The sequence below is a fragment of the Clupea harengus genome, chromosome 12 (genome assembly GCF_900700415.2).
Source record: "Clupea harengus chromosome 12, Ch_v2.0.2, whole genome shotgun sequence".
Lineage (NCBI taxonomy): Eukaryota > Metazoa > Chordata > Actinopteri > Clupeiformes > Clupeidae > Clupea > Clupea harengus.
Genome location: NC_045163.1, coordinates 22,791,993 through 22,806,992, shown reverse-complemented (window position 1 = coordinate 22,806,992; position 15,000 = coordinate 22,791,993). Strand labels below are relative to the sequence as shown.

Genomic DNA, 15,000 nt, shown 5'->3' with positions numbered 1-15,000 from the left:
TGCTAATGGCTGTGCTAACTACTGTTGTTCCCCATGCTTCAGCAGCCTAGGAGAGCATGGGCCAATGAATGAGCTGTTCTCTTCAGTGCTTCAAATAGGTGTCTGCTAATTGTAAAATGTAAGTGATCCCCAACTGCCTATTGTTGCCATTCCACAACCTTTCACTCGTTTCATTGTGCCTCCTCTAGACAAGGAGTTTTCGGGCATGGGCAAAAATGACACAGGAAAAATCTAAAATTACCTTCAAAAATAACCCTGATAGAAACTGGTCCAAATGAAGGGCTCTGGAATCCTCTAACAAGGACAGCACTGTCGTCTCACCACCTTCCTCCACAGCACTGTCTGTCTCACCAACTTCACTCTCTCCCACAGCACTGTCTGTCTCACCCACCGTCCAATCTCCACAGCACTGTCTCCACCTGTCCTCTCCACAGCACTGTCTGTCTCACCACCTTCCCTCTCTCCACAGCACTGTCTGTCTCACCACCTTCCCTCTCCCCACTTCCCCCCCATAGCACTGTCTGTCTCACCACCTTCCCCTCCATAGCACTGTCTGTCTCACCACCTTCCCCCTCTCCACAGCACTGTCTGTCTCACCACAGCACTGTCTGTCTCACCACCTTCCCCTCTCCACAGCACTGTCTGTCCTCACCACCGTCCTCATCTCCACAGCACTGTCTGTCTCTCCACCTTCCTCTCCATAGCACTGTCTGTCTCACCACTTCCTCTCTCCATAGCACTGTCTTACCTTAATCACAGATAGACAGTCTAAATACAAAGATCTCCCTGACCAATTGACTCTCAGCTCAGGGTTACCGGACTTACATCACAGTAAAAACTGATTGCCAGATATGGACCAGCAGTGCCAGGCCAAGCAGACACACCACTGCAGAGCCACCGCAGGTTTAGAAGCTACACCCCCGTCAGTAGTGTGTGTGTGTGTGTGTAGAAAAGCAGAGGGCCCATGATTAACTGAATGTTGTGACGGTCTGCATGTCTGCATGAGCGGCTGTAAGGAATAAAGGAGTGACCCATCTTTACCCTGGGTCATTTTATTTCACCAGTGTCTGACTCGCCTCGTCTGTCCTCAAACAGGAGGGATGCGGAACCCATGGACCTGAAGGCTGATGCGAGGCTGGGGCAACGGTTCCATAGTGTAGTGACAGGCAGGCAGTTTGTGATACATTTGTTAGGAAGTACATGGGATTGATGTGTGCACAGGAAACAGAGGTTACCTTACCGGTTCATAGTTTACTGTTCAAACGAAAAGCTGAAGTTCCTTAGAAACTTCGAAAAGAATGTGTTGTTCTGTCATTATCTTCAGTGAAGCATGTTAAGGATGAACACACACACACACACACACACAAACACGAAGAGATCAAGATACAGTCTTTAAATAACTATTAATTTATTTTAAAATAGTTTCATTTCTCTCTACATCATATTTGTCATTTGAAGGAAGTCTGGCTTGCAAAAGCAAGAGAATATTATAAACATTCCTCCCAACACTGACAAAGGGGGAGGAGCAGAGGGAACGGGGGCACAGGGAGAGACGCTCCTTCAGAGTCAGTGGTGGATGTCACGTGTGTTTGTGTGTGTGTGTGTGTGTGTGAGAGAGGCGCTTAATGCTGTAACACACATGTAATGTATATAATGATGTATATGATGGGATGCAACAGAACTCCCGTCTGTGTGTTAAGAGGTCATCAGATGTGTATGAGGTGGTGAGTAGGTTTCACACACACACAGGATCGACTCGGGCTGGCCAGCCAAAGCAGGCTAATGTGTCACTTAAGCACATCTAAGAAATACTACATGAAACGTGACTTCATGTAAACAGGAATACCTCTCAAGAAAGACTTTGACCACATAAATAAATATTGCTGCCCTGTGGGAAACACTGGCGTACGATAACACATGTATGTGTGTGTGTGTGGCCAAGTTGATGTGGTACCAGTGTTTCTTAATCCCTCCTTTAGAGGTCCATCGTTCCTCCTCTTCCTATTCTCATACCCCATCAGAGCTTGGATGTCGCCAGCCAATCACGGTGCAGGGCCATACATTATTGAGTGTGAAGGACTGAATACTCTTACACATACATATAGGTGATGGAAACAAAATTTTTTTTTTTTTTTGGGATGTCAGCACTGACACTGCCATACAAGGCAAGGAGTGACGGATGTGTTCTAAAGATAGTTATGCCCTTTTTGTTGTTAAAATTAAAGGCTCCTAAACTTGCAGTTATTCTGTAATTCTGAAAATCATGATGGAGAACTTCCAAATGTTCGTGTGCATTTTATAGCTTTGTACCAGGTGTTTTATTGGATTTGTTTGAATTTTGGGCCACGATGTATAAAAATGCTCAGGAAACACCTTTAGAAACTGTGACTTTTCACGGTCCCGTCAGTCACAACAACAAAACTGGCACAATTAAATCACTTTTCGAATGTCTGTGGGGGATCAGAATGAAAACATGATGGACTGTGGACAAAGCATGGGGGGACACATGAGTTTATGTCTGAGTGACCGGTACCCACAAGCGTAACAGGAACACACATGAAACAAGTACACATAAATCAGGATTTTCACATAAGCAGGTGCAAGTATTTGCAACCCCTATTTAGCAACCACACACACAGTCAGATAAGGCAAAATAGTGCCTTCCATGAGAATTGACATGAAGAAAAAAAATTTAAATAAAAAAAAATATATAATGAAATGTTGAAGTGCTTTCTGGCTGAGCTTCAATCTCTGAATGATTAAAGAAAAATACAAAATAAAGATCCACATCCTTATTTTCCCCTTTAAGAACATACTTCCATTGAGCTTCCCGCTGCAGACACACAGAGCTGTTTGTACAGGTGATGCCTCTGAAAGTCTAAGTGCAGCTCTGCCCTCTAATGCTGCAGCAGTATTCACACAGAGACGTGGTCATGTGATCTAGCATCAACAGAACACACAGTCTTAATGCAAACTAAATTTGTCCATTCACCATTGGAGGCAGAATAAAAGGCAAAAAAGCCCCATGGAAGCTTGGCATCCAACATTTTCAGCTAGACAGCTGGCTGTCTAATTGTTAGAGCCCCTCAAAACTATGCCTAATATGACAGTAACAGTGTGAGTACCAGGAAAATAGAACGTGTACATAATTTAAAAAGGGGCAAATCATCTGGTTAGTGATCTCCAGGGCTAGAGCAACAGGCACCTGTGCTTCAGGAGGAAGTGCCTGTGTGTGTGTGAGTGTGTGTGTGTGTGTGTGTGTGAGTGTGAGTGTGTGAGTGTGAATGTGTGTGAGTGTGTGTGAATGAGGGAGAATGTAATCGTTGAGTCACACTTGAAACCCATTCAGGTTCTTTCGGGTGAGAACAAGCTGAAACCTCCCTTACAGGTAACAGGATCGCGTGTGTACGAGTGACCATGATTGTAAAGTCGTGATTGTGAAATCCTTAAAGTGCAGCAGCGACTACAAAAGTTCATCGTCATGAGCCTCTGCATTCCAAACACCTCGTGCAGCAGCTTCTTTAAGAGTATATATCCTTTTCCCTCTGTCTCTCTCACAGACGCACAGACACACACACACACACACACACACACACCTTAACATACATTCCTCAGGCAGCAGCTTCTTATGGGGCCCTCACTCAGTCTCTCTCATATACACACACACACACACACACACACACACACACACACACACACACACACACACACACACACACACAATCATATTGCTTATTAGCTAAGACCTGACACGGGTAAAAAGGAAGATAAGGAGGATGCAGGCTAGTATTGATCAGTGCACACACCTCAAAGCGTCTATGTGTAAGTGTGTGTGTGTGTGTGTGTGTGTGGTGTCAAAGCAGTGTCTGTGTCTATGTTCCATGTGTGTTTTATATGTAGTGTGTGGACCCATTACAATCTATGGGACTATACAAACATTGTGGGTTTAACTGCAGGTGTTGGTGACCAGGGACGTGCGTGCGTGCGTGTGTGTGTGTGTGTTACAGCAGGTTTCTGTGTGTTTGAGGGTGTCTGTTACAGTAGGTATAAGGGTATGTGTGTGTATGTGTGTGTGTGTGTGTGTGTGTATGTGCGTGTGTGTGTGTATGTATGTGTCACAGCAGGTATCTCTGTCTGTCCTCCTCCAGTGTCAAATCCACCACTTCTGAAGGTGGCGCCCATCCGGACTGGCTAGGGTTTGTGTTCCACGTGGGCTTGGCCCCAGTCTTCCAGGAGGACAGAGACTTTATGACGCCTCCACGAGGGAACCTGCAGCCACAACGGGGAAGATGATATGTCAAATATGTCATGTATAATAATACAGTGTTGAAATATTAATATCCGATGATAGCAGTGGCTAACTCGGTACCCTAAAAAAAAAAAAAAATCACTAAATTCTCAGGGGTCCTATGCAATAAACCTCGTGTTTGACAGCACACCCTTATTAAAAATCTGCATGGTAAAAAATGCATTTGCTATAAATTATATTTTTTCAAGCTCCAATAGTCTCATGCATATTCAAATGTTATGACCAAATATAAATACATTTAAAGAAATGACTGCTAAAAATCACAAGATAAGTGTCATATGCATGAATCACTATTGGATGACCACACTATGACAGAGCACTGCATATGACCGAGTGTGCAGTAGAAATGTAGGACTTACAAGTTCCTATAACTGTTCCATACAATCCTATATGTTATTAGTTTTTGTTTTTATTCCTCATTAAGGTTTCCAAGGTTACGCATTTCATTTCTGTGTCTGTGTACCTGGGATTCTCCTGAACGCCGACAATCTCCACTTCGCTGTCTGAGGAGGGTCGACTCACCTTAGGAGGCTTTGCCTCGGCCTCACCTGAAACAAGCAGACCATTACATGACGTTTACACTTATTATGTACAGATATTAAAACTTCAGCTCCATTCCATAGTGCTTTGCTGTTGTAACTGTGCAAAATAAGCAGCAGTTTTCAAAACTACTGTTCATCCATGTAGCTTTGTTCATCTCTGTTCAAGCATTTGAGAATAAAACAAAAACTATGATCTCTGGGGTTCATATTTGGTATTTAGGTTGAGACTGACAATATATGTATATAAGCTATGCTTTATTGATTTGAGACTGACGATATATGTATATAAGTTATGATTTATTGATTTATGAATATAACCTATGCTTTATTGATGATTTGAGACTGACGATATATGTAAATAAGCTATGATTTATTGATGATTTGAGAATGACGATATATGTATATAAGCTATGATTTATTGATGATTTATGAATATAACCTATGCTTTATTGGTGATTTGAGACTAACAATATATGTATATAAGCTATGATTTAATTGATGCTTACCATGAAACCAGATTTGGTTAAAACAAAAACATGGAAACTAATTACTAAGACTATGGTTTGTTTGTTCTCCTACTCTTCTACTGATCATCAATCATTTTGAACGATGACGAAAACGGGTATAGTTTTGCATGGAGACGTGCCATTTACGTCTGAATAAAACTGGCAGTCAGATTTTGAAGCACCTGTGGGACCAAAGCTAGGTCCGTTCAATCACATACATGATGTGATGAAACACAAAAAACTTCACCAATGACGAGAGGTCTGAATGCAAATGTTGGTTTTTTTTTTACGGCCAAAACTTTCTACGCAAACATGGTCTGGCAACAGGTTACTTTTCATGGTACGCGGTCGCCATGGACACAGACCTGAGGGGGGCAGTGAGTGGGGGGGTGCGGATGGAAGCTCCTTCTCGGAGTGGGTATCTGACACGTCATAATGCCCCAACACCTCTGGGCCAACTGCACAAACAAACACAAAATACCAATGAACACAAAAGCTCCGCTCAAAAAGTATGTGTGTGGTGGGCTAAATCTCTGACAGGAGATATTACAGACTATGCTTCCCGCTCTATACTTAGCAAGCTAACAAACAAACGAGGGATGCAAACAGGGTTACAAATTCTGCTTTGATACTTCATAACAAGTAACCCCCGTCATAAAGGGACAATCTGGGTGAGTTACGCCAGATACAGTGCAGTTGGATACAGTCTAGCTTACAGCTAGTTACAGCTTACAACAACCCCCCCCCCCCCGTGCAATAGCCCTTAAATGTCAAATGATTCAAAACTGCATCACCTCTCAGCCGACAAGTTGAGTATTTCCTGTTATGAACAATTAAAAACAAATACTCAAAGTAGAAACTCAATGCAACAGAACTGAAAACACCTGTGGTCACCCTAGTTTGAAAACCAGTGATCATTGAAACAAGATTGAGTACACAATGTGATTTCCAATTTGCTTAACGGCATGAACACGGTTATAAAATGACCAGCACTTTCTCGATTTTGTGTATCTGCATCATGGATCCACAAGGAAAATAATTACCAGATGAACTAAAAAAAAAACTGATCGTGAGATTTCACAAAAATGGGAAAGGATACAGGAAGATCGGTGACCAAGTAAAAATCAATCAAAACACAATTTGCAGCAGTAATCAGGAGGTAGAGAACGAGCCATGACACCACTTATCAGAGCCACAGCGGCCATCCTACACCACAGAGAGCGCGCTACTAACACAACCTAATCCTGAAAAACAAATAGGCAAGTGCCTCAGATTACAGTGCTAGGGGTTATCAATGGAAATCTGAGTTTCTGTGACCGCTCAGACTGTTCAAAAGACATTGCATGACATCAACCTCTATGGACGGCATCCAAGAAAGAAAGAAAAAAACCCTTGCTTGCCCTTCGGCACAAAAATGCAAGATTAAACTTAGCTAAAGACCATGAAAAAGAAGCCTGATGAATATTGGGAGCACATTCTTTGTTCAGATGGGACCAAGATAAATGAGTACGGCTCAGATGGGGCTCAGCATGTTTGGCGAGAACCTGGCCAAGACTGCCACAGCGAATGCATAGTGAACCTGGCCAAGACTGCCACAGCGAATGCATAGTGAACCTGGCCAAGACTGCCACAGCGAATGCATAGTGAACCTGGCCAAGACTGCCACAGTGAATGCATAGTGAACCTGGCCAAGACTGCCACAGTGAATGCATAGTGAACCTGGCCAAGACTGCCACAGTGAATGCATGGTGAACCTGGCCAAGACTGCCACAGTGAATGCATAGTGAACCTGGCCAAGACTGCCACAGTGAATGCATGGTGAACCTGGCCAAGACTGCCACAGTGAATGCATGGTGAACCTGGCCAAGACTGCCACAGTGAATGCATGGTGAACCTGGCCAAGACTGCCACAGTGAATGCATGGTGAACCTGGCCAAGACTGCCACAGTGAATGCATGGTGAACCTGGCCAAGACTGCCACAGTGAATGCATAGTGAACCTGGCCAAGACTGCCACAGTGAATGCATAGTGAACCTGGCCAAGACTGCCACAGTGAATGCATAGTGAACCTGGCCAAGACTGCCACAGTGAATGCATAGTGAACCTGGCCAAGACTGCCACAGTGAATGCATAGTGAACCTGGCCAAGACTGCCACAGTGAATGCATAGTGAACCTGGCCAAGACTGCCACAGTGAATGCATAGTGAACCTGGCCAAGACTGCCACAGTGAATGCATAGTGAACCTGGCCAAGACTGCCACAGTGAATGCATAGTGAACCTGGCCAAGACTGCCACAGTGAATGCATAGTGAACCTGGCCAAGACTGCCACAGTGAATGCATAGTCCTGACAGTGAAACACGGAGGGGGGAGTGTGATACAGTGTTGCAAAAGGTGTTGGCGAGACGATGTTTAAAGATGGCATCATGAATGCCTGTGGCTATACCAAAATATTGGATGACAAGGAGTGCCAATCTCCAGGGGCTTTGCAGAGGAGGACTCCAACATAACAATCCAAATACTCCCTAATTCAAGCAAGAGTTTCTAAAGAAGAAAAGTAGAACACAACCCCTCCAGCAAAGAGCAGCTGAACAAAATTGTCTCTGAAAAATGGTAGGAGGATGGAGTGTCATCAAATATAAAAGGAGGACATACAAACTATTCAAACAAACTAAAAATTTGAATCTCAGCAATAAAAGGTGGACTGACTTTTGTTGCATTGAGTTCCTACTGTGGGGATGGTATTTTTTGAAGTAATGCCATTTCAATTTTGAATCATTTGACATTTAAGTGATACTGCACAAGGGTCAACATTATTGTTGAAAACTACACGTTCCTTGATGTTTTTGATATAAAGGTATAGGAGAAGAACTGATTCTAATAATTACAGATTTCCCTTTGGTTAAACCTCAGTTGCTATTCCCGATAGCTCTACACAGCCTAATTTATGGTCGTCCGTATTCGCAGACACGGAGAGCCCTCTGCGTCTTTGCGAACCCCCTCCGAGCACCTCTCCGTGACCTGACGTACACCTCCCAAATTTTTTAACTATCCACCAAAGTAACGGAGACCGCAGGGCTGTGTTTATCTTGTGGGTAGTAGCATGCTAACATTAGATAGCTGGCTCAGACACCTCGCGAATCGCCTCAGATGTATTTTTCAGTTACACTAACGGGGTTTTTACATTGCAGTGTTTTTCTCTGTAACTTTTAAAAAATCTAAGCAAAAAAAAGTCAAACACATAACTTTTATTTACAAATACAATAATCTACAGAGTTTGGTCTGCCATCCTTTTTTTTCTCAGCATCGCGATTTGATTGGCTGGTCTTTGGAAAAAAACGTCGTGCCCCCTACTGTTCCGGCGGTGAATTGCTTTGCGACACCCTCCAACCGACGGAGAACTTCGAAAGGTTCACGACTGTGTCAAAGCGACTGCGTTGCGTTAAGTTACGTTACGTTAGTTATGTGAGGGCTCCTGCACACTGCCAGGGTGGGGTGAGCCGTGAGCGTGTCAGCTACGTGACATTCGCTAATATTGGACGTTTCATTGCTGTCACTTAGGCTAGCTATAGCTAGCTAGCGACTGTTACTTTGCTAATTTGCTACGTAGGCTATTACTAGCAAACGTAACTTCACTGATAACCTACATGGATGTAAATGTCAAAAGACCAGTATCTGGATAACGTATGCTAGTTATGAAAAGTACAGTTCCTGTCTACATTAATTATAAATGGCATAAGTTCTGTTTAGTGAATTCACAACTAGCAGGTGCATACACACACAGTAACCATTTTGGGGATAGTGGTGGTGTTCACCCTTCTGTACAGTTCCTCCCCAGGAATATACTAAAATTTTTGTTTATTTTTGTTTTAAATTGGCCAGATGCACTCAGGCAATTTTTGCAGAGGCCGCTGTAGAAAGGACGCCTGATTCGCCTCCCTCTGAACTTTGTAAGTAGCCTACACAACTAGATAGTACTACTGTTGCTGTTTTTGTTATTGTTATTATTATTAGCAATTATTACTTTCATTATCACATCACATTAATACTACTAATTGTAATCAGTAGCCTAGTATTATTTAGCCTTGTGGCAGTAATTGTAATATATCTACTACAAGTTACATGGTCAGATAAAATGTATTTGTACAATGGCCGACACAGCCTGCATCAGGTGAGTCTATTTAATAGTATTTATTCAAGCCACATCCATACTTTAAAGTACAAAAGAAACATGTTAGCATGTAATAAATACAATAGCATGTTTTCTTAAAGAAGTTCAACCACATTCATGATCATTTCACTTATTATATTAAACACCGCTTGTCTGGCTATACAATATGCTTGAATACAGGTGAAGGTGAAGGGACATCCAGGACCACATCAAGCAGTCAGGGCACCAGTGAAACTACACTGCCGCCTGCAGACACCTCACCCTCCACAATTCCTGCTATCCAGGGAGAACCTATAGATCCTGCTGACTGGCCAGCCCTCTGTGATCCGGTAAGGACAGAGTTAGTTTGCAGAGGACCATACCAGACCAGTCCAGACTTTACATTTCCAAAAAGAGATGATGGGAGAAGCTGCCACCACAACCACTTCTACAGGAAATTAGTAAATGAGGAGAAAATCAAGAGAAGCTGGCTTGTATATTCAAGGAAAAACAATACTCTGTATTGCTTCTGCTGCAAGCTCTTTTCACAGAAAAATGACCACCTCATTAGGAGTGGCCTAAATGACTGGAAGAATTGTAGTGAGGTATTTGAGATATTTTGTAGTGGTACGTACAGTATCCATAAAAGCACTTTTGTTTGTAGAGGGTATAGTTAGGGTATAGAGGGTCATAATTTGCTTAAATGTCCTTACAGGTGCTTAAGAGTGTTTTGCACAGTTTATGGAGTTAACTTAATTTCTAACTTTGAGTGTGTAATAAATTATTTAAAATAATAAAAAAGAAAACGTTCTGAAACTATTCTGGTGTTTGTTGTCCATGCAACATTTATTGTTGAACTGCAATGTAGAATAGTATAGGGGCGCAAAACTCAATCTCGCCTAGGGCAACCAAAGGGCTAGAGCTGGCCCTGCGCAGTCGTAGAAGCATATCTCCGCCTTACCTCTAATTATTTATTAGCTACACCACAAGCTAACTAACAGGGTTGCAAATAATAATGACTCATTTTAATCTGGGGCATAGATTTACAGGTTGATTTACACCAGATACAATGCAACTGGCTACAATCGGCTATGCTAGTTATCTAGTATTAGACAACTAGTAGCTAGTCACAGTTAAAGGTGATGAAGTATAGCGTTAATCAAATCTAGTAGGAAAATTACGCCCTTAGCCGGTGATGCTACCCTCCGTCTCAAGCACCCAACTAATTTAGCATTCCTCTGTCCTGTTGCACAGATCCTTTTGAGCTTAGAGGTCGTAAATTCCTTTTGTTGTTTGTGAATGGTTGGCTGAGAGTGGGCAACTCTTTGTAATAACACACAATTACAAGTTACTAGTTAATATTTACTCAAATAAACATGGAGCATTTAAGCTGTTCTTTTAGTAATCATCATATGACTCTTTCTAAAAAAGGTTTCGCTATTAAAATGACTTAATTGCAAATCTTGTGCATTATAGTGCGACTCACCTCAGACCACAGCCTCAAGTGTTGGCACAGCATGGCTGACAGGCTAACCCATTTCAATCTAATTATCTGTGTCTAGCCGCCTGTTGACCTGTCAGACACATTACTCCCAGATTACTTCCCTGTTCCTACGTAAGGAGGCAAAGCAGTGACATACACACTCGACTATTTAATTCAGTTCTCCGCATGCTATATTTCCGCCATTTTACTCAACAAACAAGGAAATGTTACACTTGATCAAACAGAACACAAATGACTGCATACTGTCCTATCAGGTGCTCGACACACAGAGGCATGTTAGAGCACATGAGGAGATTACTCTCCTACATAATACTCTACAAAAGCCACAACAGGCTGGCTTGACTTCAGTTAACTGGTACCAACAATCTTCTCTGTTCCACATGAAAAATAAACTAGCCACTTTAAGTGGGCTCACAAATAGGATTGCATCGATAGCACTTTTTTAGTTCTTACATTTGTGTAATAATTATTAATTAACAGTTTTCCTCCGGTATTCTATCAACTTCCCATACCCAACTATTTCCAGCAGGAAGGTCTGATAGGGCAGCAAAAAAGAGACATCTCCTGACCGCAGCCTTGATACTGGTATCAGTGCATCCTTACTTACAAAAGTATTGAGTAGTGCCAAATTGAGCCCTCATGTCTCTGTGATTTGCAAAAGCATTTAATAAACTTTACAAACTAACAACCTGGCAGAAGTGCATTTGAAATTAAGTGTTTACATTTCATCATTGGATTAATTTAACCTTCATTTACAACACTTCATCTTTTTCAATAAACTCACATTTAACTCCAATTCTGGTGTTTTGGGCACTTATGCCGAATCCTCCATAAGGGAACAGGTGTTGTTTAAATGATGTTAACAAATAATTTCCTCTTCCTTCAATAGTGGTTCCCAAACTTTTCATGGCATGACCCCCTTTGACGATTATAAAAAATTAAATAAAAAAATACAGCACCAATCATCGGGGTCCAAGCAGAGTGAAAACTTCCCAAGTGGCAAAAGGTTGAATGATTTGAAAACGTCAACAGGTGAAAGAGGACCATTTTAATTTTAGAAATGTTACGGAGAGATTTGAAGAGAAAATTCATTTTGAAAATAGAACAAACAATGCCAGAGAAACAGAGGGAAACGTGTTGTAGCTTGTCGTAGCAACATCTCATGGCCGATTTGTTTGAAATGAGGTAAATAGCTTCTACATGCTATTCTGAATGAGTTCTGAATTGCGTTAATAAATATATAGGCTAAATGTACAAAGTAGGCTAGAACCTCAGCACCAAATAGCTTAGCTATAGGCTACTATACTGTAAGAGCACAGACATACAACATTTGTGTGGGTTACAAAAAGTGTAGTTGGTTGTTACGTTTCATGCCGTTTCTCACCCCCCACCCCCCTACGAGGGGCCAGCCCCACACTTTAGGTATCACTGCTTTAATACCACAAGAGCAGGCTTACTTGTAGAATCTTCATTAAGGATATACAATGACAGACAAGCTCATGTCTTGTTTCACTACAGAACAGCCTTTGAAACACACTCACACAGAGGTTCACTCTTCCTTGTATGTATTTAATGTAAACAGGCATTCGAATAAACAGGCACTCTAGTTTAAAGATATTTGACGTTGACAAGCAATTAGAGAGATACCCTAAGCTCCCTGTTAAAGGTGTAAAGACAGCCTAATGTTTGTTAGCACTTAGAAAGTAGTCTTGCACTCAGTCCGTTCATACAAACAAACAAACAAACAAACAAAAAAAAAACATAGTAAAGCAACTTTCATAGCTTAAGCATTTTAAAAATGAACTGGTCATTTGTTAAAGAGTGAATCTTCAAATGGTCACTTGTAGGCGTGCATGTACTGTCTGAGTATCTAAAGACAAATGTAAATAGTAAACGGGGTACAGCAAATGTGTTAACCACATTCATGAGTACAGCGTGGCTGTTGTTTGTGTACATAAATGCTAACTCTGTGAACGAGTGAAAGTCAAGCTAAGCTGGCTTGTTCTGTTTTTGTCACATGCAGGTTACCAGTTACAGCAAAGGAACATCGGACATACAACTCAAACCCAAAAACAAACAAAAAAACAAAACATACCTAACGACAACCAATTCAGAATCTGACCCGTTACTAAAAGCACACTGTCAACGTAAAAACAAACAATTTCTTCAAACACATCTAAAAGCAACCCTGAGACGTTGCTGGGCAATTCCTGGGCAATCAGTGGGTTCCAGTGTTAAGTGGCACGATAGCGTAGCATTGCTGGCATACTGCAGTAAGAGGATCTGTTTTTGTTAGTTTTTTTTTTGTCAGCGACGCCGTGCACAAGTTAACAAAAAGTCAGAAGCTCCTGAGTACCTCAAAGGCACATGCTCTCAGAGAGGGATGGGGAGAGGGGGGCAAGAAAGAAACATCTAAAGATGTTGGACAGGGCAGGGGTTGCGATGTGGGAAATGGAGATTCAAGAGCAAGAAAGGGAGACAGAAAAAGAAAGAGAGGTGGAGGATAAAGTTGGGAGGCAGAGAGTATGTGGGGGAGAGAGTCCTCCTCTATACATTCAGCAGGTTGGGGTCAACAGAATCGGGGGCTCCGCTGCACGTGGCGTTTTGCGTGGGGAAGGTAGCGTTTACGCTGGCGCTCAGCTGGGCCATGCGCCAAGCGGCCAGCGTCTCCTGGGACTCGGACGAGGGAAGGAAGGAACTTTGACGGCCGCGCCCCCCTCCCTGCTCGCTCTCCGATTGGTCGCTGTCCGAGTGGAGGCGGGCCAGGCGATCCATCCACACGCGGAAGTGCTCCTCCGTTTGCCGCTGCATGACGGCGAATCGAGTCAGCGCCTCCTCCAGGACTCCGCCCAGTCCGCTGCTGGTGGCTCCGCCCTCAGCCAGGAGGCTCCTACCGTGGGACGCTGCTCGGGAATATTCTGTCCGACGGCGACGGCGAGCTTAAAGACAGCGGCCAAGCCGAGAAAGACACGTCACACGTCACGAGCACACACACACACAGGCGGACACATGCGAACGGACGGAGGTCATGCTATGTTTGTGCGTGTGTCAAAAAAAGATTTCATGGATAATGATTCCCACCAAGACGACGGTGGCTCAAACTTAACTGGGACATGCTGTAGACATATGCCAAATATGCCACATACAAAATCACATGAAAACAATCTTATGGACAAATCTCTGGTCAAGCAGAACTTTAACCAACAACAGCTTTTAACTTTTAATCTCACTTAAATGTGTTTACAATTATTTTGATCATCTCTATGGCTTTGTGAACATGCTTGTGACCATGCAAAGAATATTAGATGCGCTACTCAGACTAGCTCAATTTGCATCTACAAAACAACCAGACTTCACCCTAACTGATTTAGGGAAATATCGTAAGGGAAATCAAATAAGTACAATACCTTTGGGAGAATGGCTTAAAACAACTTCAGTTCACCACATCACCGTTTACCCTATCTATGCTTTTAATTTAAAAGTAGCGGTTAGACGGTTCACAACACTGCAGTAAAACCTGTCCCTACATTTTCACAGGGTTTTCTAACCTGAAGTACAACGCTATATAGTGACTAGAGACTATGCGGTTTTGCCAAAACTAGTCTCAACCAGCTTATAGCCAACCATGACATGCCTTGCAGACACCAAACACAACACACTTGGCACTGAAGTAAGCTAGCTAGCTTGCTAACTGATGTATCTTGCTGATATATGTTTTGGCTGGAGCCCCAGAGCACAACACCCCACAGTGTATAGCCAGGGCAGCCAGTGGGAAAGGCAGACGCGTTCTCTCTAATTTAAGGGGGTCATAAACACCAGTTCCAGACAAAACCAAAAAGCTGTAGGGGTCATAATGTTGTTTGAACCAAATGACTTAAACCAGCCCCTCATATTGATATATGGAATTATTCAATCTTACGTCGAGTGCTTCTCCAGAGGATGGTAGAAAGTAGCAGTGGCTCAGACCAACGCAGTGATCACGGTGTGGGT

At 42.7% G+C, this 15,000-nt stretch overlaps 1 long non-coding RNA gene across 1 annotated transcript; it reads right to left on the bottom strand.

Annotated features, from left to right (window-relative positions):
* Positions 1-4,071: 4,071 nt before the first annotated feature.
* LOC116222895 lies at positions 4,072-6,099 on the bottom strand. The gene is made up of 3 exons (XR_004164815.2): positions 5,723-6,099; positions 4,773-4,857; positions 4,072-4,269 (listed from the first exon to the last, which is right to left on the bottom strand). It is a non-coding gene; the product is annotated as an uncharacterized LOC116222895 (long non-coding RNA).
* Between the last annotated feature and the right edge of the window lie 8,901 nt (positions 6,100-15,000).